Here is a 23,514-nt window from a genome sequence, read left to right on the forward strand (position 1 = left end):
GAGAGATCTTAAGTTCTGAGTTATCACTGTATTCATTCCTTTCACATCACTGTTGAACATAGTACTTGACAGAAACAACTTAAAAGAGGAGAGATTTCTTTTTGGCTCATGGTTTCAAAGGGTTTAGTCCATCATAGTGAAGAAGGCTTGATGGACAGATCAGTTCATGGCAGTGGCAGTAGGTACTGAGACTGCTCATATCATGGCAGACCAGGAAGCAGAGGAAGCAAGAACCAGGGGCCATTAAACCTTCAAAGCCCTTTCCCACAATGGCTGGCCACCAGCTAGGTCCTACCTCCTAAGAGCTCCTTCCATAATCTTCCAATATAGTGCCACCAACTGGAGACCAAGCAGAGAGGCCCCTAAGGATTCTTTGGATAAGTATCACACCAACCAATAACTCTCACATAAGACATGAGGATCCTGTTGGTTCCAGATGATGTCTTTGTCCTTAACCACTCTATAAAGGCTGCCCTTCCCTGTATAAAGGCTGTGGGTACTTAGTTGGAAAATATTGCTGCCCACTTTAGACTGTAGTTGACCCCCATGATGCCCTCTTCCCTGAAGGCACTCAAGCATCCAAACCCTGAGAAGTCAAATCTAGATGGCTTATTTTACCTGAGATTCAGAACCCCACCCACCTTGAATTTCAACTCATGACAAATGGGAAGAGTTCTTATTGCATGCTGGTTCCCTAGGTAACCAGTACACACACTTGAGGGGGGCCAGAAGAAAAAAGAAGTCACAGGAGCATGCACAACACTTTATCTACCTCAGTCCCCACCCCTGTCCTCAACATCCCAGCCATAGTTTTGCCTGTTACTTTAGCTGCTTGGTTTAAAATACACAGCCATAAACACTCAGGACAACCAGCAGTATGGCCGGATGTAATATTAATTTCTTTCCTGGTTTGTCTGTGAAAGAATCAACCATATAAATCACTGTAAGCCATGAAGACAGAAAGTGAAATCACATCTTCAAATGGACAAGTATAGCATGTTACCTTTCTACTCCAAGTAGCATCATGCATGGTCAACTCAAGGTCTTTGTGTGAGCCTTGATTTTGGTTAGGTGAGGAAGTCAGAACCCCCCTTCCATGTTGGAGCAGAACCTTGGATACTTATCTGTGGCATATTCTTGGCAAGCCTGGCGTCTGCCGGACAGTGTCCCTGCAATGCCATTTTTCATGACTTGTTTAATTAACAACCATTTTTGACCTCAGCTTGTTATGAAAGTGTTGCTATTCTCTCCTGCTAAATTATGTCTAATGAACATATTTGCATGTTATCAGATATAGCAATATATCATTTCAAATTTGAGCGTTTAAGCCTACATCACTCAAAACAGCTTTTGTGGATTAGTAAGCAGGTGAAATCAAAAATCTCATTTCATATCTGACATTAATAACTTTCGGGGGAGTGAGCATTGACATTCATGTCTGGACCAGAATCGAGCCCAATGTCCTAGAAATACAAGGGCAACACACAAACCTACTCACCAGATAGGAAAATAAATCACACATAATGCAGAATTTCTACCTTACATGTTAATTAATGTGTGCAATCAATTACTGATGTTACAATATGAGAAAGAAACTGGTGGGGAAAGGGGTAATAAAAAATACCTATAGATTTATCTGCTTCTTTTTTCTATTTAAACAAATAGTCTTCAAGCCCGTGAATGCTGTGTTGAGGCATGCTTGGAATAATAAGCATCATAAAATCTAATCAGATTTATAAGAGGAATTGATTGTTGTGGCAGGAGGAGAGGGTGGAAAATAAGCTGAAATTTAAGTGTTAATTTTTATGCTAATCCACAGTGGCTTCATATGAAGCAATTTTGTTCTGTGCCACAAATATAAAATTGTCCCTTGCAGAGAAATGTCAGCTTGCTAGACCTGAAAGCAGTAATTTATTAGGTATGTTTCTATTAGTATGTGTCACAGTTGTTAGCAGGCTATACACACAATGGCGCTTCATACTTATCCTCTAAGTCTGAGAATGTTTCAGCTCAGTGGCTGGAACGTGGGGCATTAATGCATTATCATATGCGGGGTGGTCTGTGCCCTGTGGACAAAAGGCTATTTAATACAATTTAATGTCATTCTGAGAAGAAGTGGAAAAATAAAGACGGGGAATAAAATGGCATCTGTGAGTTTCACAGGGCACTCATGCACAAACCCTCAGTTTAAGAGGTATGACATTTCTGCCAAGAAAAAGAATAAAACTGGGGCATATTTTTTTTATAACCTGTTCCCCACTGCAGTATTTCCTAAATGCTATTAAGTGATCGATTTACACGGCCACATGATGATGTCATCCATAAGAAGGGGAATGCAGATGACAGCAAAATACTACTGACAGTGACCTTGTTTCTGAATCCTTGGAACCCTGTCAGCTTTGCTTCCAGTATATGGTTTCAAAGAATGTACTTTTTGGACAATATCTAGTTACTGGGTAGTGAATTAATGGAGTTAAGGGTTCTGATGCAATTCACATATAGGTCAATTACATGCGCCAACATCTGCTCTGTCACGATCATTTGCATATAGCATTCATATGTTAATGATGCCTCTTTTTACTCAAGTAATATATTTTAAAAACAAGATTTGCATATCAGTTTGGATCAGTATATTACAAGCAATTTATCATTTTCTCCTTCTTGTTATGATTTGAAGAACAATATCTTGAATGATGGCTGCTATATTTGAGCACAGCTCTGATTTATACAAGGAGCCCCTCGGTGGGAAAGCTTCCATTCTAAAGCTGCTTAAAGCCTTATAAATCAATAATGACACAGATGGACTGCTGATAATCTATTTAGAATGCCTGATAGCAAATATTGCCGTACAGACGATTAGAGGGGTAACCATTTTAGCAGAGTCCTTCCTCCCTCTATAAATGGCAAGTTTGAACAGCAACAACGAAAAAGAAGTGTCTGTATACTGACTTCGCGTCAGACCTTCTCCTCGCAGGGTCTGGCTGGCAGAGGGGAAGACCTGGGGAGAAGAACAAAGGCACTTCCCGTTCCTGCCAATATAATCATATCAGTCCCTGTTTCTTTAACAAAACAGGACCTCTTAATGGAATTGTGTCTTCAGGTGTAAATAGCATTAAAAGCTGCTTCTCGGGTCCTCTTTGCCCTGATACAGCGCAAGGAGTGAGAAAATAAAGTGGAGGTTGTCAAAAGTGGCAGCTGTTTGGAATCCTGATAAATATAAGCTCTTATTGATCTGATGGAAATAGAGGATCCCAGTGCTAGGCAGTATTTAGCTTCTTGTCTACAGCGCGTCACTGGTGGCCTTGCATGGGGATAGATTTCCATTCTCATACTCTGGATTTGATTTCATCTTTAACCTTTGCAGCTGAGTTTCCTTGACCTCGGAGTGTGGCTGTGATTTCCTGAATTTGTTACATTTTGCTTTACATGGTTTCTTTCTCAATTTCCTTTTTTATTTGTGACAGGGAGCGGGGACATCCTTCTGGCCATCTTTTAGTTCCTGCATCCGGTGCATCTTTTCTGGGGATATATTCTTACTAGACTGACAGTCCTTAAGTCAAGCATGCAGTGAGGGTGTTAAGGTAAGTCTCCCCCTATTAAAGCTGTCTGCCCGGACATTCCACACTTCTTCCTGCTTTACCCTATTGACTTCACACAAATCCAATTCAAGCTAACCACTATGCACCCCAGCCAAGACTCTCTGCACCCACCCAGTAAACCCTGGACTGTGGCTCCTGGAGATTGGCATCCCTTTCTGGTTTGGGTGGTGGTGCTTTGAAACAAAAGGATTCTGAAGAACAATGTTCTATTTTCTCATGTGGTGCTTCACCCCAATGTTGTATTTTCCACTCCGTGGCTTAATTCCTTTTTGGAGTTTTCTTTGGGGGTAGAGATGAAGCTCCAGCTCAAAATCCTGAGGTGCTGTTTAAGTCTTCTGGTTCCAAGAAAAGTGCTGCTGTTATTCTGAGTAGTTTTGATACAACCAAATCAAAGTGAAGATTTGAAATGGCTTTTCTGAAAGCCTGAGCTGAAGTCATCAATTATTCTGCACAGTGATTCTTTCTGATAGTGAAACCGTACCTCTTTGCTGCAATGAGGGAAAGTGAAAGTTAAAAATAAAAAGAAACATTTAAATCTTGGCTGTTGAGAAGCTCAGATAGACATCAAGGCCAGTCGATAGAGACTCCTATCAATTAGACTTCCACGGTTATCATCCCATATTGGCTTATTAGCAATTGCTTGGGCTCAGGGTTCCAGGATTAAGAATGTGAAAGGCCAGGTGGGGGGGGGGGGATACAAGGAATTAGCAACCTGTGAAAAGCCAGGTCTGGGGGGGGGTCCCCCCATATGCAGGAAGCTGGGGACAGGCTGATGGTGGCATCAAGGCTCTGGGATTCTTGTGGGAGGAAAATGTCTACAGTGAGAAGGTTGGAAGTTTTCCCTGGTTTACCCCGTTATTTGAGTCGGAAAGTGTTGATTTCACACCGCGCTGAGTGTTTTCCCCGCAGCTTCTTAGTGGGTGTATTCTATGTTCAGAAAAAGGAGCAGTTAACGAAAGCAGTAGTGGGGGCCCTCAACGGCCTGGCAGGCCTGTGACTTTGCAGATCCCAAGGTGCCCTCTAGGAAGGGGGGTGGGCAGCTCAGGAGCTCCAGCCTAGAGACTGCAGACGGAGCTTCTGGCTAGGTCCCTCCTCGGCATATCGCAGGCGGGAACAATTTTTGGTTCCTTTGCTGCTGGGTTGGGAAAACAAGCCCGTGGTTGCCAGTAAGGTTTGGAATCTGCCTGCCAGATAAGGGAATGTCTGTGAAGACTATTTTCCCTCTTGGGAGGCAAAACACAGATGGGGGAGTTCGGAGTCTTACAGCATTCAGCTGCTACATTGATGGTAGGAATTCTACAGTGTGGATGCTCATGATATCTGAAGGCCAGGTTTAACATAGCTGCCGAGGGCCTCTGGTAGGGAGTTGGTAGTGCTGGCTGTTGAGAGAGCAAGTGTATTGGCTTGTTCTAGAACATTCCATACTCGGGCTTCTTGAGGTGGGAAAAGAAGCACTGCCACCATGCTAGCTACTTCCCCCTTGACTCCCTTTGGGATGGGTTGAGATTGGAAGAGAAGCAAGAATGAGCACAAGAGTGCCCCCTACACTGTAGACAGACAAGGAAGGAATGTCATGGGCTTCTCCTGTGAGAGACACACATGATGCCTAGCCTGAGCATCATGCACACTGTACATATGGCAGGCAGTGGTTTGCGGCTCGTCAGGTTTCCCAGCACTGACACATATTTTGCAGCTAGTCACTGGGCTAAACTTTGGGCTTCCTGGAACATAAAGGACAATCATTAATATCCCTGCTCATATGCAGGAGACATGTTCAATAACCCAATACTCACTCTGCTCTTCCTACATGTATGTGTCTATGAGTTTAGTTTATGAGTTTGACCCAGAAAAAGAGTGGCAATAACTAATATGAAGATAAAACAATGCTAGCAGTGTGTATTCATAAATGCTATGTAAATGAGATTTCATGGGCAGGGGACTGAGGTATGTGAGGTCTATGGGGTAGCCCATAAGCAGGCATGAGAATATTTTTCTAGATGGGAAATGCACACCTTTGGATGACTTAGGGAGGGGGTGTCATGTGACCTGGAAGTAAGATGAAAACTTTACTTCTAAGAACAAATTCTTACCCTCTGGGAAGCTAGGTATAAGAGACAGGTCTCAGGAAAACAAAGGATATATGGGTGCCTCTCTGCCAGGCTCTTGTTGAATTTCAGTCCCAGAACACAGTCTCCCCAAGCCCTGCAGTTGGAAACCTCCCCAGAGGCCTGAGCTGAGAAGAGCTGACAACAAGTGAGAGGAGAGGTCCTGATGTGGCCCTAAGCTATTCTGAGAGCCTGGATATCCATGCAGGGGACTCTCCTCACTCCCACCTTTGCAGTTCTGTGAAAAGGACACTTAGTGAAGTCTTTTTTCCCCTGGTATTTATTTTGATGGAAAGAAACCCTAAGCTTCTGGAAGAACCACTTGTTCTTGCTCATCTTGTGTCCTCAGACTTGACCTTGGCCTCTTATCTAGCCTTGCATTTCAGAGCTGGGTCTTTGAAAACATCCTTATCAATGATATCTTTGTTCAGGGAGATATCCACAGAGTACCTTTTGAACATGCAGTTACTGTAGTTTTAAACTCACACATACAAAAAAAATCTTGATCTTTGATCTCTTCCCTGTTTCCTTCTTGCCCATGGTGGCTGTCACTTTGAGGGGATAGTGATCAATTGCTGCCACCAGCACACGGTTATAGGGACTGCCTGAGTCCAATATGAATATTCCTCAGGATGAGGGCTTTGCATCCAGCCAGGACATGAGCTTTCCCATTTTGACAGTAAGCAGCAGGTCCATAGCAGAAAAAAAAAATGCATGAAGCCTTATGTAACTGATGTTTAGACCAGGACTGCTGGCAACCACCTACAACTCCACAGCACCCAGGAGGCTGAGGCAGGAGCATCAGAAAACCTCAACCCACCTGGCTGCAGAGTGAGTGGTTGCCCAGTCTGGACAATTTAGAGAACTTGTTTCAACATAAAAAGTCAAAAGTCCAGTTGTGGTACACAAGTCCAGCTGTGGTAGTACACAAGTCTAGCTGTGGTAGTACACAAGTCCAGCTGTGATAATACACAAGTCCAGCTGTGATAATGCACAAGTCCAGCTGTAATAGTATACAAGTTCAGCTGTGGTAGTACACAAGTCCATCTGCAGTAGTACACAATTACAGCCACAATAGTATACAAATCCAGCTTTGGTAGTATACACAAGTCCAGCTGTGTAGTATACAAGTCCAGTTCTGTAATCCCAACTCTTAAGATGAAGCAGGAGGATCTTGAGTCCAGGGTCAACTGAGACACTTAGCAAGGCTATCTCTAAAAATTTTAAAGTAAATAAGTAATAAAATGGGTGGAAGCATGGCTCAGTTTGTCTATCATATGTCTAATTCTGAGTACTGCAAAAACATACCAATAAAATAAAATAAAACAGAAAAGTTAAGAAATACACTGCAATGACCATGTGTCACTACAACATGGGCATCCAGAGAATACCTTTCTCTTTTGTTATTGTTGTTGTTGTTTGTTTTTTTGAGACAGAGTTTCTCTGTGTAGTTTTGGTGCCTGTCCTGGATCTTGCTCTGTAGACCAGGCTGGCCTCAAACTCACAGAGATCCGCCTGGCTCTGCTTCTCAGGTGCTGGGATTAAAGGTGTGCGCCACCACCGCCCAGCCATCAGAGAATACCTCTCTAAAGAGGGCAGACAGCCTCAAGTCCACAGTCCATCCCTCATGAAGTCCCCCATGATCAGGTCATGAGGGCAAGGACCATCCAGAGGAAATGGTACTCATAACCCCTAGGACCTCCATTCCACTGCTTCCCACTCTCAGCTCCAATTACCTGATCTGCCTGTGGGCAAAAATTGGACTGTCCTGTTCAATGTTTCAGTGCTTTTAAAAGATTGGTCTCCAAAATCATCAAGAACTGCCATCAGACTGCAGCCTTCCCATCTATAATGGCTTGAATCTGAACTGTCCCCACAGGCTCAGGCATTGAGTACTTGGCCTCCAGCTGGTCACACTGGTCTAGGTGATGGGAATCAGAGGAAGTGGCAGGGCTCTGGGAACCACAAATATGCTGAACTCAGAGGCTGGTCCTGCTGTGGCTCTACTGACCCCAAGTCATCCTTTCTACAGTAGTCATTACCTTTGTTGAATACTACACGGTGGTACTTTGGGAGTGGAGAAGAGAGGTGGAGATTGAAGTTTCTATGTAAAATTGATAAAGTGTACATATGGGGGCATGCTTTGTGTTCCATTGGAAGTTTGCCAGAATACTTTGGAACTCATGGAGGTAAGGGTTGCTTGTAACTCCTTTGTAGACAAGGAGTGAAGGAATAGAGTTCTGATTTCTCCAGGGAGAGCAGGCAGAGGGGAACTTACTGATGTCTAAGAGCTCCTTGAGATTATCTCAATCCACATGGAGCCCCTAGCAGACAGACCTCATCATTTACTTTCAGTTTCTGGGCTTGGAAACTGAGGTTGTGGAAGTTAATCTGTCTGCCTCAGGAAGCATATCTAGCAGGTGGCATTACACCCCTAATTTTCTTTCCTCATCACTGTGACCCAATTCTTGGCATAAACAATTTAAAGCATGGAGGATTGTGTTGGCTCATGATTTCAGAGGGCTCAGTCTGTGGCCCCTTGACCTCAAACACTCAGGCAGAGCATCATGGTGGCAGGAGCATGTAGTAGAGGAGAGAAGTTTGTGTCATAGTGAACAGGAAGTAGGACACACAAGACCGGAAGAAGGCCAAGGCAAGATGTTCTTAAGGGTCTAACCCTAGTGACTCACTTCCTTTAGCTAGACCCCATCTCTGAGGACTGTGCCACTAACTGTTAGCTAAGCAGTCAACACGATACGAACCTGTGCAGATGGTTCAGATTCAAGCCATAGCAGCTAGGAAGGCCAGAGTCTGACTGTAGCTCTTGCTGACTTAGAAGGATCATTCAGAAGCACTGGGAACAACATGGTCAAGACAGTCCGAGTTCTGGACCACAGGGAGCTCATATTACAGGAGTTGAAAGTAGGAATCAGAAGCAGGGGAAACTGTGGATAAGATGATGTCAGATGGACAGACGATGTAAAAAATACAAGATGGAAAGCATGGTGGGGCACCCTATTTAAGCACGGCTTTGTAAGGCCGTGGTAAATTTGGATTTTTTCTTTTTTCTTTCTTTCTTTTTTTTTTTGTTGTTTTTGAGACAGGGTTTTTCTGTGTAGCTTTGCGCCTTTCCTGGAACTCACTCTGTAGCCCAGACTGGTCTCATACTCACAGAGATCCGCCTGCCTCTGCCTCCTGAGTGCTGGGAATAAAGGCGTGCACCACCACTGCCCGGCAAGTGAATTTTTTCTATTTGTTCGTTTGTCCTTAGTTGTTGGTTTTGAGGTGCTGTTAAATAAACCCTATAGCCTTGCAACTGCTAAGCACACCATTTGGCACTGCACCCCAGCCAGGTTCTTCCTTTCCTGCTTGCTACTTTCAACCAAAGAAAGCATCTTGAAAAACAGGCCATCCCAGGTGTGGAGATTCTCCTAGATAACTGAATTAGAATTAGCCTTGCAATGGCGTCTGGTGATCTGGTCACTGTGTTCTGGTCTCCCCTGGAGGGATGCCTGATGGCTGGTCCAAGCTGGCAGCTAGCCCTGGGAGGAACCCACTGTGTACACATTAGCAGAATTAGCATGCCCTATGAGCCAGTAGTGGGTGCTTGGACAGAGTAGTCCCTCTAACCCCAGATCCTTGGATTGGCTGAGATCCCCGGGGAGAAGACACTGGTGCTGTACATATGCCATCTTGACATTCAAGAAGGAGGCGAGGGAATTTGGTGAGTTCCAGGCAGCCTGGGCTGCATAATGAAACCCCAATTAAGAAATAAAAAGGGGCTTTGTAAGATGGCTTAGTGGTTAAGGGCACTAGTTGTTCAGCCTGATGACCTGAGGAGTTTGGACTTCCAGACCTATATAGTGGAGTAAAGAACTTACTCCCAAAAGGTGTTCTCTGACTTACACACACACACACACACACACACACACACACACACACACACACACACACAAGAATTTTTAAAAAATTAAAATCAAAACCAGAGTCTCTGGTCTTGTCAGTAGTGTAGTTTAGATCTGGTTCCTTTGGATAGTGCAGTCTGTCACAGGCAGACTTTTCAGGCTCACCCATAGGCCCATGGAATCATAGGGTTCGTAGCAGCCTTTGTGATCCAACTCCTCATCTCATCCATGAGGTGGCTGAGGCCCAGAGGAGGTGAGGGGCTTGCCTAGGATTATAAGACGTCATTGACAAAGTCAGAACCCCAGCCCCCACCCCATGTGTTTCTGCCCCGTCACATTCTCACATGAGCACAGCAAGCTACACCCCATGCAGCTCCAGACAAGCTGGGACCACTGTTGGCTTAAAGGAAGCATTTCTTGGGAGTGGGGGGGCATGTCTTCTGTGTTGCCGTAGCTGTCACGGTACCTCTGAGTGGTAAGTAGTGGTTGCTGACCTTTCCAGTGACCACTTTCCAGGATTATCAGTTGCCATTATTGGAATTTGTTGCACTTGGTTTAAGCAGCACTGATATGACACACCTGCCTATCTTTCCATATTTTATGTCCTTGCCAAACCCATGCCTGTGAGGTCTGATTCTGCTAACCTCCAGAACATGATTATAGATATTTCACTTTTCCCCTCCTTACTGCTAGCAACCAGTTTACATCTTCTTAAAAAAGTTTCTGCGAAATGGACCTGGTGGTACAGGCCTGTAATCTGGGCGCTTGGGAGGCTGAGGGGAGAAAGAGAGTTAAGGCCAGCTTGAGCCTCATAGCAAGACTATTTCAAAAAACAAGTGAGGGGACAAACAAAAACCTTGAGCAAAAAATAGCATGTGGACCAGATGGGGCCGCAGTCCATGCTCAGCGGTGGGCACAGGGGCTCTCAAACAGAAGGTGCCATATAAGGACTGGCCAGCGTTGACCTCAGTCACTGGATGTGATGGCCCCGATTAGGAAGCACAGATAGCACATGGGAAGACACAAGACTGGGCAGCCAGTCCCACACTGACAGCTGGATATGGAAGTGCACGCTGGTTGGAGGCAATGGCTCTGACAACAGCAGCTACCAGCAGAGGAGGGGTGGCTCTGGAAAACAAGTTGGTCAGGTGGCCCTGTGTGAGGCTGCTGGAAGCCACCTTCCTCTCTGTCACCCCAACACCTGAGGCATGAGTGCCTGCATGTCACTGTGGGTGATTGCTGGGGTGAGACTTGGTTCTTGTCGCTGTGAGAACCATGTGATGGGAGGACCCCCTCTATACTCCACAGGGAGAGCTGCCTGGGCAGGTACTTTCCTTTTCGGAAACTTCAAGGTTCCTATAAGTGGCTGATGCACGTTTTTTTTTTTTTGTTGTTGTTGTTGTTGTTGTTTGTTTTGTTTTGTTTTGTTTTGTTTTGTTTTTCCTCAGCAGTATTTAGAAGATGTTTCCTGGTCCTCTATCTTGGGGGCCTGAAGTTTTCCCTGGGCTCACATTGACCTGGAAGGACAATATGCTCACTTCCTTATGTCCTACCATTTCCTGGCTCCTCAAACCTGCTCCTTCCTTCAAAAAGGTCCAATGTCCTCAACTTCCCTGGGATAAGCCATGAGTCAGAGACAAGGAAGTAGCCTAGCATATGGATGGGGGATGAGATTGCACACCTACCTGAGGGACTTGAGTATTTTCTCCGATGCCAGGAAGTGGCATCCAGGTATTTTGGGGAAGAGGCTTCCTTGCATCTTGCCTGCACTTCCTATTGGCCCCTTTACCTGCTAAAGTCATTTCTGCACAGTCCCTTCATCTGGTCCACATATAACATGGAGTTTCTGTGTGTGTAATATTATTTGTTTTTATTTCTGTAATCCCTTTATTGTTTGCACAACTGCTGTCAGACTGTTGCCTGAAAGTATCACAGGATAATTGCAGAACGCCTGCATAAGTAATTTCTTACGAAATCGGGCCTTGTCTGCATATAAAATTGTTTTTCGGTGCGGCATACATGGCCTTCATTATACAGAGGCTGTTTACAGGGTGGGGGGCGCACCTTGCCCACCGGCCCTGAGATGGGAAGGTCTGGTACTGGAGAATAATGAAATATGATCATTATTCTTTTTTTTTTTTTTTTTTTTTTTTTTTTTAGTGATATGACATTTCTAGAAGGTGACAGACAGACTGAGGCTGTCAGGAAGAGCCCGGCCTGGGCAGGAGGGAGGCGTCTGCCCATATGAGGAATGCTGGGTTGACTGGTGTTGCTGGGGAAGGAAGGGCCACTCACTCCTCCTGGGCTCGCACTGGGCATCTCTTCCGACCGCATTTCTGCGATATTAATGGTGTGTGGTAGTGAAAGAAATGTGTTTTATTCTCGAGTCTAACCCTGCTGTTATCAAAGTAACTTCCAGCTTATTAGCGACAAAGGACTTTTCTCCTCTCGGCTGCCCTGTTCGCCAGGGCTTCCTGAATTAAACTGCTGTTTCCTGTCCTTTATATGCATGACCACATCTGGGTAGCCTGCTCACAGCCCCGCTGCTTAATAACAATCACCTTCCCTTTCAGTCTCTGCTGATTGTTTCTAATTCACTCTGACAGATAGTGCCTGACAACTTGCTGGCTTCTCCCTCCCTCCGTGACCTGAAGTTACTCACGGCACTTATATAGTCTGTCATTTTTAATATTTGATTTCATTTTAAGTTATGTGTTTTACTGAGAAGATGAAACAAAAAAAGAAAGAAAGAAAAAAGAAAAGAAAGGGAAAAAAAGAAGAGGAGAGGAAGAGGGGGGTTGTCTTATAACAGAACACAAGTTTAACCCTTCTTGCCCCACGGACCTATTTCTTCTTCCTGGGACAGGCTAAGCAGAGGCTACATTTTCTCTCTTTCCTTCTGGCTTTTATGTTTTTCCTTTTCCTTACTTTTCTTGTTTGTTTTGATTTTTTTGAAGCAGATCTTACTCTGTGGCTCAGGTTGGCCTTGAATTCATCCTCCTCCTGCCTCAGCCTCCCAAAGTACTGGGATTACAGGTGTGTGCCCCCACATTCCCAACAGTTTCATGTCATAGTCTTTCCTTTCAATGGTGCTTGATGGTCTTGGGGTTCACTGTGATGCTCTCCAATCTATACACTGGAACACCTCCTTTTTGGGGGTGTTGCTTTGGAGTGATGGTACAGTAGAGGGACTGGGGGATGCCTAAAAGATCAGCTTTGGTAAAAATGTCAAATGTGGAATGAAAAGTCTTTTTGGAAATGATTCTTTTTGTACCAGCAGATAGGACAGAGAAATGTCAACTCTCTCTGGGTTGGAGATGGGCCACTTAGTGTGAAATCTTCCACAGAGTGGGACCAGGTGGGCAGCAGGGTCAAAGCCTAAATTCCCTTTATGTTCTGTCTCAACCCACCTGTCATCAAAGACCTTGTGCCACAAGCATCCTCAAAAGCTGCATAGGCATCCCCTGTCACTTCAAGGCCCACCTCATCCATGATGACTGGCTTTGTTTGTCATGAGACAAAAGCTCCTGTGTCCCTTTTGGCCCTTCAGAGGTTGAAGCTGTGAGGCTGTGCATTAGGTCAGCTCTGCAACTGGCCACCACCAAATAAAGAGGCCATTTCACCCATAGGGCCTGGCTTCTGATGCTGGATGCCTATCTGTGTGTCTGTCCCCCACAGCAGGCCAGGCAAAGAAGTACAGGAAAGGGCATCTGGATTGGACCTTAGCTAAAGAACTTTCAACTTCCCTAATTGTCTAGACGTGAGTGCCATGATGTAACTGCCCTTTGATTGCACTCTCCCCAGGCCTGAGGGCTGTCCCTGCCAGGGGTCCGCACCACTGCTCCACTTCAAGTGTTCTTCTGACCACCTGGAGTAATAATGATGGGTCAGTCCCAGGGACAGGCAGGCTTTATTGGTGACCTCAGGGAGACGAGGCTTGCTTTCCAGATACATCTTGCTAGAACAGCCTACTTCAGGCTGTGTAGCGCAGGTAGGGTCCTTGGAAAGGCTTCAGTGATGTAGCACCAGATTTGGACACAAAAGAATTTCACAACAACATGTTCTAGCTAGGCCTGAGACCTTAGGTCCAGAGCAGGTCAGTCACTCACAACAGGGCTTCCTCACCATGGATTCATTTCCCAAGCCTGTTCCTTCTAGAACCTTGGATCCACTGTCCCTGAGCATTGAGGCTAAGCTGAGGAATTAGCAGCCAAGTGAAGACACTTTCTATCATTTCCCCTTTCTTTTTCTGAATGGGGTAGAAAAGGCCAGGAAATGATCTGTTTTAATCATTTTGTGGTGATGCTTGGATATTTCATAAATTACTGTCTTGGTTTTGAGACATCCTAATTAAAATTTAAAAGAGGATTATCCATAAGAAATCAGGTACACACAGGCTGTTGGCTTTCAGCTGTCCTCCCAGAATGAAAGCCTGCATCAGTGAGTGACCTGTTAGAGGCAGATGCCATGGCTTCTCTCTTCATTCAACTGTGTGGTATTTATGGGGAAGGAAGATAGGCTAAGAGTATAGAAAAAGGCAAAGAAGAAGATCTTTCCTTCTATATTTCTAACCTTCCATGGTGCACCAAGTCTTCCCTCATGAGTGTATATGACATGGACTCCCGGAACCCTTGGCAATGATGTTCTTATCTGCCTGGCTGGTCTTTAATATTTGCCCCAGCTTTGTGAGATATGAGGCCAGGGGCTCTCAGGAGGACATTCATTGTAAGATTTGGAAGATGGTTGTGTATTGGGATTTAACCTCCAGCAAGGGACAAATTATGCTTTTCTGCCTCCTTTCCCAAATGGACCGACCACTGGCCTCTCGTTGGCTCCTGAAGTCAAATAAAGGCTTTGGCTTAGTATTGCTCCGCAGGCTTCTACTTATTACTTAGTGGGCTGGGCAGAGCCTTGGAGTCCTAGGCTGACCATGGAGGGTCAGCATATGGACTTATCATGGTGACACAATGCTGACAGGAAAAGCTTGAGGGAAGAAGAATTTAGCTTTATGTTTCTTTTATTCATTCTTCTTAGCGACTGTGATTTGATCACAATATTTCTCCCTTCCTTTTCTTCCTTTTCTTCCTTCCAAATCCTCCATATAACCCTCCCAGCACTCCTCCAAGTTTCCTTTCTTTTTTCCATCAGTTGTTATTACATGCATATATGCATTTGTATATTCATATATGATAATCCTGAATGTAACCGGTTAAGTCTATGTAATGTTACTTTTATGTATGTTTTTGGCCTGGCCATTGGGTCCTGGACAATTGGTGTGCTCTTCCCTGGGGAGTGCATCCTCTCCTGCTTTCAGCTTTACTGTTTGCCTGTAGTTCTTTGTGAAGGACTGAGGCCTTGTGAGCTTTTCCCCATGCAGTTTGGCATGTATGTTGGTGTCTTCGTTAAGCTCCCACTTAGGCAGTCATGTTGGTGAGACTTCACCTTCTGATCTTACTAGAAGACACAATCTCACACAAAGTCCTACTCCTTCTCCCACAGTGCTCCCTGAGCTCAGATGTGGGAGTGTTGCTGGAACTGGGCTCCACAACTCTGCATTTTGATTGGTTGTGGTTTTCTGTAGTGGTCTCTATCTGTTGCAAAAAGGAGTTTCCTTGATGAGGGGTGAAGGCTACACATATTTGTAGGTACAAGGGCAAATGTTTATAGACTGTTGTTAGGGATTGTATATTCTTGTTCATAAGGTTGCAGTTCCTCATGCCAGGGAAGGCAGGGCAGCGGAAGCAGCATGGTTCTGGTTATGAGAGCTTACTGCTCAGCAAAACAGGAAGCCAGTTGCTTAGGCAAGAACTGGGGTTGGGCTAGAACCCTTCAGGCCCCTCCTCTAGGTCCTGCTTCCACCAGTTAGGCCTCATGTTCAAAATGTCCCACAACATCCAGAAACAGTGCCACCCTCTGGAGACCAAGTGTTGAAACACATGTGCCCACAAGGGACATTTCACTCAGAACATGTGTACTTCCTGGTTTGTCTTTCTACCAGCACCCCCACCAAGGGTGGGGGAGCAGTAAGTATTCCAAGTTTTCTATGGAGTCACCGCAGCAGCATCTCTATCCATTTAGATTCATAGAGATCTGAAAGACCCTTAGTGACATCATTTTTGACCCCTTGACCTTTCCCAGAATGCATCCCATAAGTAGGGCTATAAATTGATGTGGTGCCAAGCCTGTCCCTGAGAATTCTTTGACTGAGCTTTAGAGGAAGCCACCTACAGAAGTAAGGCAAGTCCTTCTTCAAGGGAAATATGTAGGGTCTTGCTATTCTCTCTGACACCAACTGAGGCCGAAGAGCTACACTGCAGAAGGGAGGAGCCACACAGAAAGCCATGTCATAGGAGTGACTGACATCACTCAAGGGATGAAAACGAGACTCATCAAGTCCAAGGCAAGAGGAGAGATTGGTTCACCAGAGCAAGGGGAAGAGGACTAAGATGTTGGCTAATACTGGATAGAAACAGTAACTGCTGTGGCTTGTCTCATGCCACTTACAAAGCAGTCATTTAAAAAGGCAGAAACCTGAGTAGTTGTGCCATTCAGAGCATGATGGGAGGAGGTGGCATTGGAACAGGATCTTGGGGGACCAGGAAGATTCTCACTGATAGATGTAAGTGAAAGAAGTGTGATGTTGCTTGAAGGAGGCAGGGCTTATTCAGGCACATAATTGTCCCTGTCAGAGGGTGGGTAACGGGTCACCCCAACTAGAAGCAATGGACAAGACCCTTATAAATACCAGGGTCAGGACTGATGGGCCAGGGAAGGATTCTGGGGCTGTATTTTGAACTTGGAGTACAGGAAACGGGAAAGCAGGCACAAGAAAATTTGTGGGTGGAAGCCTGGTAGTGAGAGGTGCAAGGTGCGTTTAGGAGGAGGCATCTGTGATGGAACTGAATCCAAGCACTCTGTAACAAGAGGGCCATTTGCCTCACTGGAGCCTGGAAAGTGGAGATGGCTGTCTTCAGAAGCTGATACTGTCTTTGCTCACAGTGCCCATGGGAAGAAAGAGGCAGTGCAGGGTCATTTTGATTTGGGATGTCCAAGCCTGCCCCTGGGGCTTTGTTACAAGCAGCCAGTCTTCCGATGATCTCGGGTCAGGCCTATGAGCTGCACTTGGCAACTGGCTTTTACAATAATAAGAATAAAATGATTGCTCTTTAGAAAACAAAACCCACATTTATATTCATTGGGGTTCTCTGTGTTTTTTTTCTTCCCACACATATACAAAAGATGCACTCTGGGTGAGACAAGGGGCTGATATATGCCAATGTCAAGAGCAGGCAAGGACAGTGAAACAATTGACAGATTCATCCATTCTGCTTTAATTTGGGTTCCCAGGGTGGGAAGTTAGTTTGTTCAACTCTCTGTGTCCTGCCTTGCTCACAGTGTGAACCTGTTGACTAAGCTTGGCTTCCTGGTTAGAGGGTCAAGCCCTATGGCTTTTAAACATGCTTATATGAAATCCAAACACTCGTGGTCACTGGCCATTTGAAGTCAAGACTCAACTTATGAAACGAACACGTAATTTTCTTGTTTATTTGGGGTATAAATAGAGTCCATTCGTTTTAAAATTTTTCTTCCTGATAAGGACTTTGGCCAGCATTGGGCCTTTAGATTCTCTCTCTCTCTCTCTCTCTCTCTCTCTCTCTCCCTCTCTCTCTCTCTCTCTCTCTCTCTCTCTCTCTCTCTCTCTCTCCCTCTCTCTCCCTCCCTCCCCTCTGCCTCCCTCCCCTCTCCTCTCCCTCCCTCTTTTCAAATTGAGCTTTTTATTGCTTTTATTTTTTTATTTATTTTTTTATGACAGGATCTCATGGTGTAGCCCCGGTTGGTTCTGAACTGACAGTCCTGGTGCGTCCGACCCTCTCTGGGTGTGGGATGTGAACAAGCACCACCACCCCTGGCTTCTTCCCCATGGTTTGCTTCTTTTCTCATTCCAAGCCCTCTCCCTTTTCTCTCTCTCCCCCCTCTATGTCTATCATTGACTGTCTTTCTCTTTTTCTTCCTATCCCTTTCTCTCTCTATCCTCTTCAAGCAGAAGAAATTGCTGAAGCCAGCACAGCTGTTCTAGTATCAAGACCAGCCCATGTCACTGTTGAGACAGGATCTCATGTAGCCTAGCAGCAGATTCACAGAGCAGTTTTAGAGTTTCTTGCCTTTACCTAGAGAGGACTGGGTTTTCAGGCATGCACCTCCACACCCAGCTTTACGTAATGGTGAGGATGGACCCATACGTAATGGTGAGGATGGACCCAAGGCTTCATGCCTGCTAGGCAAGTACTCTACAAACTCGGCTACATGCCTGGCAGTCCCAAGTCACTCTTTCTTGCCCATTTGCTTTGGCAGATGGAGCTACCTGCCCAGGGAGGGCACTGCATACTTGTACAGATCTTTGCTACTCTACAGCTGTGCGGCTGTCCACGAAAAGCCCACATCACCTTAGAGAGATCGTTTAAGGTCCAGATTCAGATTAGCAAAGCCTCCTAGGACGGAGAGCCTTCCTAGCCCTTCGTGGGGCCCAGTTCACAGCTGAAAGTGGTTCATCAGCTGTGTGTCCCTCTCCTGTCTTTCTCACTTCATCTGATTTGTATGATATCATGCAGCACCTGCTCTTAGATACGGAATTATTTTTTGGGAAGACATTTTCCTTTTATGAAATATTGTATTTAGCTTTATTCTAAAAATAGTATCTATGCACTTTGGTTTGATGGGACAAATAAATGCTTTTTTATTTTAAACATTCGCAAAATTATATACCCAAGTAAGTATGAATTTGACTTTTTCCATGGGTTCCCTAAAGTCACCAAGTGTGTAAGTAGCAGTGAAGCACCTTTAGAGACCATAGTGTGGCCCTGCTTGGCATGCTTGTGCCCTGCCGGGACCTTAGGGTAGAGCTCATTAGTCCCCTAGCCACTGCCTCCTGCTACGCTGCAGAGGCTTCACTGCTCCTCAGCCCTGGCAGGTTGTTCTCTGCCCTCACAGCCTCTCTCTTAGAGTCCCCAGTGATGAGTTATTCTTGTGTGGTTGGTCATATCTGACAGGGCTGTGAACCTCAGGGAGCCATGCTTTCTGATGGTTCCATCATTTTCCTTTCTAGATTGCCAGTATCTTGGCTGTTTTTTTTTTTTGTTTTGTTTTGTTTTTTTATCTTGCTTTATTCGTTGTTTTTAGCTGGAGCCTTACTATGTAGCTCAGACTGTCCTCACTCACCATCCCAGCATCTCAGGCTCTTTAGTGCTGGCATTATAAGTATGTGGCACTCTGCCTGGCTATACTGCAAGCCTCTTGAGAGCAGGTCTCCTGATCTTCTATGCCTCACTGACTAAGCCAGCTGTTGGTCTGTCATCTATCATCTATATATCTATATGTATAACTGTCACCTGTAAATCTATGTCTGTATGGATCTATCTTCTGTGTATCCATAGATTTGTAGATCCACGTATCTATCGCATATTTACTATGTGTCATCTATCACCTATCTATCTATCTATCTATCTATCTATCTATCTATCTATCTATCTATCTATCTATCTATCATCTGTCTGTCTATCTGTCTATCTATCTATCATCTATCTATCTATCTCCACTGATATATCTACCTATCATCTATCTATCAATTTCTATTGATTTATCTACCTATTATCTATGTATGTATAATGTGATTAAATCACTACCAATCCACAAAAATAGCTTAATGATTATAGGAATTTATTGGGGGTAACTCACAATACAGGAAATTTATAATACAAGGGAATAAGGATTATAGCAGAATCCCGGAAAGGTGAGGCATGGTCCAGTGCTGTTCTCCTGAGCACTCTGCCTTGATCCGCACTAGCATCCAAGACCATGAGGTAGCAAAGAGAAGAGAGAGCATATATATGTACATCCCTGGTCTTAAGGGTCCCCATCCATGCCAAGCCCAATTGGCAGGTACCTAGCAGCTACCTGCTGCCTCACTAGGGGTGGTGATTCAGGGCATAGCACAGACAACCACCCACTACGTATGTATGTATGTATGTATGTATGTATGTATGTATGTATGTATGTATCTGACCTCTATCTGTCTGTCTGTGTATCTATGTATCTATCTATCTGTCCATCTATCATGTTATTATTTATTTATCTCTTATTCATCATTATCCATTTCCTATCAATCTATCTACTACTCATCTATCTGACATCTCTCCATCTATCTTTTTATAAGGTACAACTAACATCATAGTTAGAGGAGACATATGATATATCCACTGACAATGAAACCAGAAACCCATCAGTAGGGACAGATGTCGGTTGTAGGGCCATTAAAATAGAGGACAGGATCTGAGGTAGAAGAACCTAAGGCAGTGTTTGGAAAGACACCTCTGAAGTGTGTTGTGGCATTAGGTCTGCATACCCTGAGTGGGGCTACACCTGGACAGAGAACATAGTTCATGGGAGATCCAAGAGTCAGGTATAGGCTGGATGAATTTGAGTTGCAGAGAGAAAAATTCACAGAAAAGGATGAAATTTGTTTCTATCCTTGACGGGGTTCCACTTGTTCATTTCTAACTTCCTCAAGGTTTTCCCGTGTATGGCATTTTGCCTCTCACCTTTTGAAGGCCCACGTCACATACCTTCTTGTGGCAAGGTTCAGAAGCAGCTCTGCTCCCTTCCCCGCCAGGTTGGAAGGCTGAGGGGATCTTAACACACGAGGAAGCCAGCACTGACATGCTAATATTTCATTTTAATCTTGAGTGCCAGGTTACTTTCGAAATGAAGTGTCTCAGGCAAGGCTCTAACTTACATGAAATAAAAGAGTTTAATGCTAATTAAATATCATCTGACTACTGAAGCTGTATTTATTGATGGTCTAAAAGAACAGCATCAAGGTGGATGGGCTGGGAACCCATCTATAATAACAATGCATCTTTGGTCCTGGGGCTTACACGTGTGTACACACACAATAAAGCCATGGACAATAGGATGGGGGCATGCAAGGGATTTTTTTTCCTGCTTTCCCACTAGGTAGAGAGACCATCTTTACTATTCATTTGATTCAGGAGGTCTGGGTGTGTAGCTCATGTTATCTGTGTAACCAACCTAGGGGAAATTCACATGATGCTGGTCCAGCACAATGGGTTACTGGAGTAGAGTACACTGTATGGGCAAGCTCTGACCTTACTTCTGGCATCACTGACCTCATCTGATGGCCTTTCAACTCCAATATCCCCCTTTCCTCATTTTCCTCCTGTCTTTCTCCTGGCCCTTTCCAATGCTTCCTCCTAGCTCAGCTTTGATGACCACTGTCTCAGGCTAAGGACATTGATCCTCATGGCTACTAGTTTTTTCATGCTGGGTTTGACCTTTTCTCTGCTATCATTTCCCTCTTTGGGTTGTCTCAGCCTTATGCCTGGTCTCCTGATCCAGTCTTTGGGCAACTGTAGGATACAGTCTCTTCCCTTTCTCTTCTTCTCATCCCTCCAGGATCTATAGATGTTTCTGGGGGATGGTGTGGGAATGGATATGGAGGGAGCATGTGCTTTCTCACTCTGTATGAGGGTTATACCTGGAGCAGAGCTAGTTATTGAGGTGGGTTGTGGGGTGGGGACTGGAGGATGGAGTCACATTATTCTTCTCCAGCTTCCTTTTGGGATGGCTTCTCTTGACTGTATCTTCATTTCCTCTCATCATTATGGCCTCAGAATTGTGTCAGTGATGGCTGGAACCTCTGGAAATCTCCCATCCTTGAAAGGGGTTGTGACCACTGATGACTTCTCCTTGGTGGTCCCTTGAGACTGCAAGTCCAATGTCACCACAATGTCTAATCTTTCCCAAGCAAAGATAGGAATTTGAGGTTCCACACAAAATTCCACAATTTCACCACTTGTATGTATTTCTCCTATAAGTCAAACTGAGCAAATTTGGCCTCCAAGTGTAGATTCCAGGACATACCCACTATGGAACAAGGCCATGGATTCGGTAGGGGAAGAGTAGCCATGTTGGAAGGAGTAGCACTGGGTAAAACAGGGTTCTGAACAGCTCTCTCTGTTGGTGAAGGACAGCGTAATGTAAGAAGCTTTGAAGACTCAGAACCCATTCTGTAGGAGTAGGCCCTGATGTGGCTCCCAGCCTTCAGGAAAAACACATTCATCTAGACCAGCTTGTCTGCAGCCTACCTATAATTAGCTTTTGAGATTTCTAAATGAACTGCCTAATGGGTAAATTTAGCAAACTTATTGTGAGGTGTTACCCAATCCTCTTCCTCCAACTGTCCACACAGACTCCTGCACCACCTCGCTAGCTTTTGCTATTTGCAACTGAAGCCTCTCTTGGAGCTGTCTGGCAGCCACACAGACATCCCATTTATGTGATCTATAATGAGTTTATTAGTGTCTCGCTGCCTTGTTGCTATTAAGTTTTATCAGTTTCGGATTCAAGAGCCCAAGGTTAAATTTTCAATAGAGTTTTCGCAAAGTTTAAGTGGGATTAAGATTGTTAAAAATAAGTCCAAAGTGTAGAAGTCCATAGTCGGATACCCAGGTCCATGGGCTTACTTATGCACACTAAAGGAGTTCGAGTTCTTAGAAATGTACCACTTGCAGGATGGCAGGCCAGGCCTTCCATTCCGTACGAGTGTCAAGGCTCAGACCAAGGCTGTGTCATTGCACACTGACCTGCCTATGCTGGCCTTGGCGCTGCCAGTGTCCCAGGGTATGGTGTAGCTGGCTGCAGCTTTGACCTGGTAAATAAACATTTGAAAGGGAGAGGACAAATGCTTCCACAGAGTACAAAGGAATGACTTACGATATTATTTTCTCCCCGCTTTCATAAGATAAGCGGGTTGTCCTCTGAAAATAGCGTGCCTGTAATTGAATATTATTTACCTGGATCCCTTCTATAATTCTTGAGCAATTTTTTTTGAGCGAAACAAATTCAGAAATTTCTTCAGTGGCTTTAATCAGAATTAAGTGGCTCTACTTTTTAGGTTAAGAGAAAAAACCCCGTAATAGGCTGAGCTGTTATTATAGAAAGTTTATTATTATTGGTATGTAAGCTAGCTGGGGGCCTAAGCACAAAGCAGTTGGATAATTTAGTCAGCTCTTGGATCCAATTAAAAAAAATCTATGTTGTGTCCACAGTGGGGGGACGGCCATAGCGGAAGCACTCTCCCCTCTGTGGTGACACACCTGTGGCATCCTCACAGCTAGAGAGGCGGGTTTGGGATGTGGAATGTTCTAAATCCTCTCATTACTGCCTCATGGAAGCCAGACACTTCAAGCGGCTCCCCATTTATCTGAGATTACCAGTTAAAGTCCTTAAAAAGAATATTGGAGTGTTCTTCAGCAATGGTGACAGTGTGGCTGTGATTAGGGCTCTGCTCGACTTTTGGGGGAGACCTTCTTTTCTAAAATTTATAATTCTGGTTGGGTGGCATTTGGGCTGAGGTATGAGGTCTTCCTCTAAATGTTGTACCTAAATGTATCAATAAAGGTGCATTTATAGATATTTGAAATAAAACTCCAGGGTGTTTTTATTCTTTGGGGAAGCAATGTACCATAAACATTTTGAGCATGAGCCAACAGCTTTCCCCAACTGTGATTGCAAATTACTATAGAATGTATAGATTGCTGGTGGGACACTGTTTGAGGAAGCTTGTATTTTATAGACTGTCACTTTCATGCACAATCCAGGCAAAAGAGAGAGAGGAAAAAAAAACACTAATTTAGACAGCAGACAGTATTCTCTCCGATGTGGAGCATGAAAAAATTATATTTACAAAAAATCAGCTCTGAATATTTTTTATTTAATCATTATTACATCAATCATTAATATCAATACTTAATAACAAGCTGATAATGTAGCCAGTAGGTGAAACAGCTATTAAAAAGTGTAAAAAAATGATTAATCAGGGACGGGGGT

The 23,514-nt window shown here is 44.6% G+C and overlaps 1 protein-coding gene across 7 annotated transcripts in view; it reads left to right on the forward strand.

Moving 5' to 3' along the window:
* Znf536 (zinc finger protein 536) overlaps positions 1-23,514 on the forward strand; it is a 461,385-nt gene that overhangs the window by 117,654 nt on the left and 320,217 nt on the right. For all 7 annotated transcript variants that reach the window (XM_016003574.3, XM_006985020.4, XM_076577521.1 and 4 more), the window contains one exon: positions 3,465-3,581. The gene's annotated coding sequence lies outside the window, so the exon portion shown is untranslated. The remainder of the gene's footprint in view (positions 1-3,464; positions 3,582-23,514) is intronic.

The sequence above is a fragment of the Peromyscus maniculatus genome, chromosome 1 (assembly GCF_049852395.1).
Source record: "Peromyscus maniculatus bairdii isolate BWxNUB_F1_BW_parent chromosome 1, HU_Pman_BW_mat_3.1, whole genome shotgun sequence".
Lineage (NCBI taxonomy): Eukaryota > Metazoa > Chordata > Mammalia > Rodentia > Cricetidae > Peromyscus > Peromyscus maniculatus.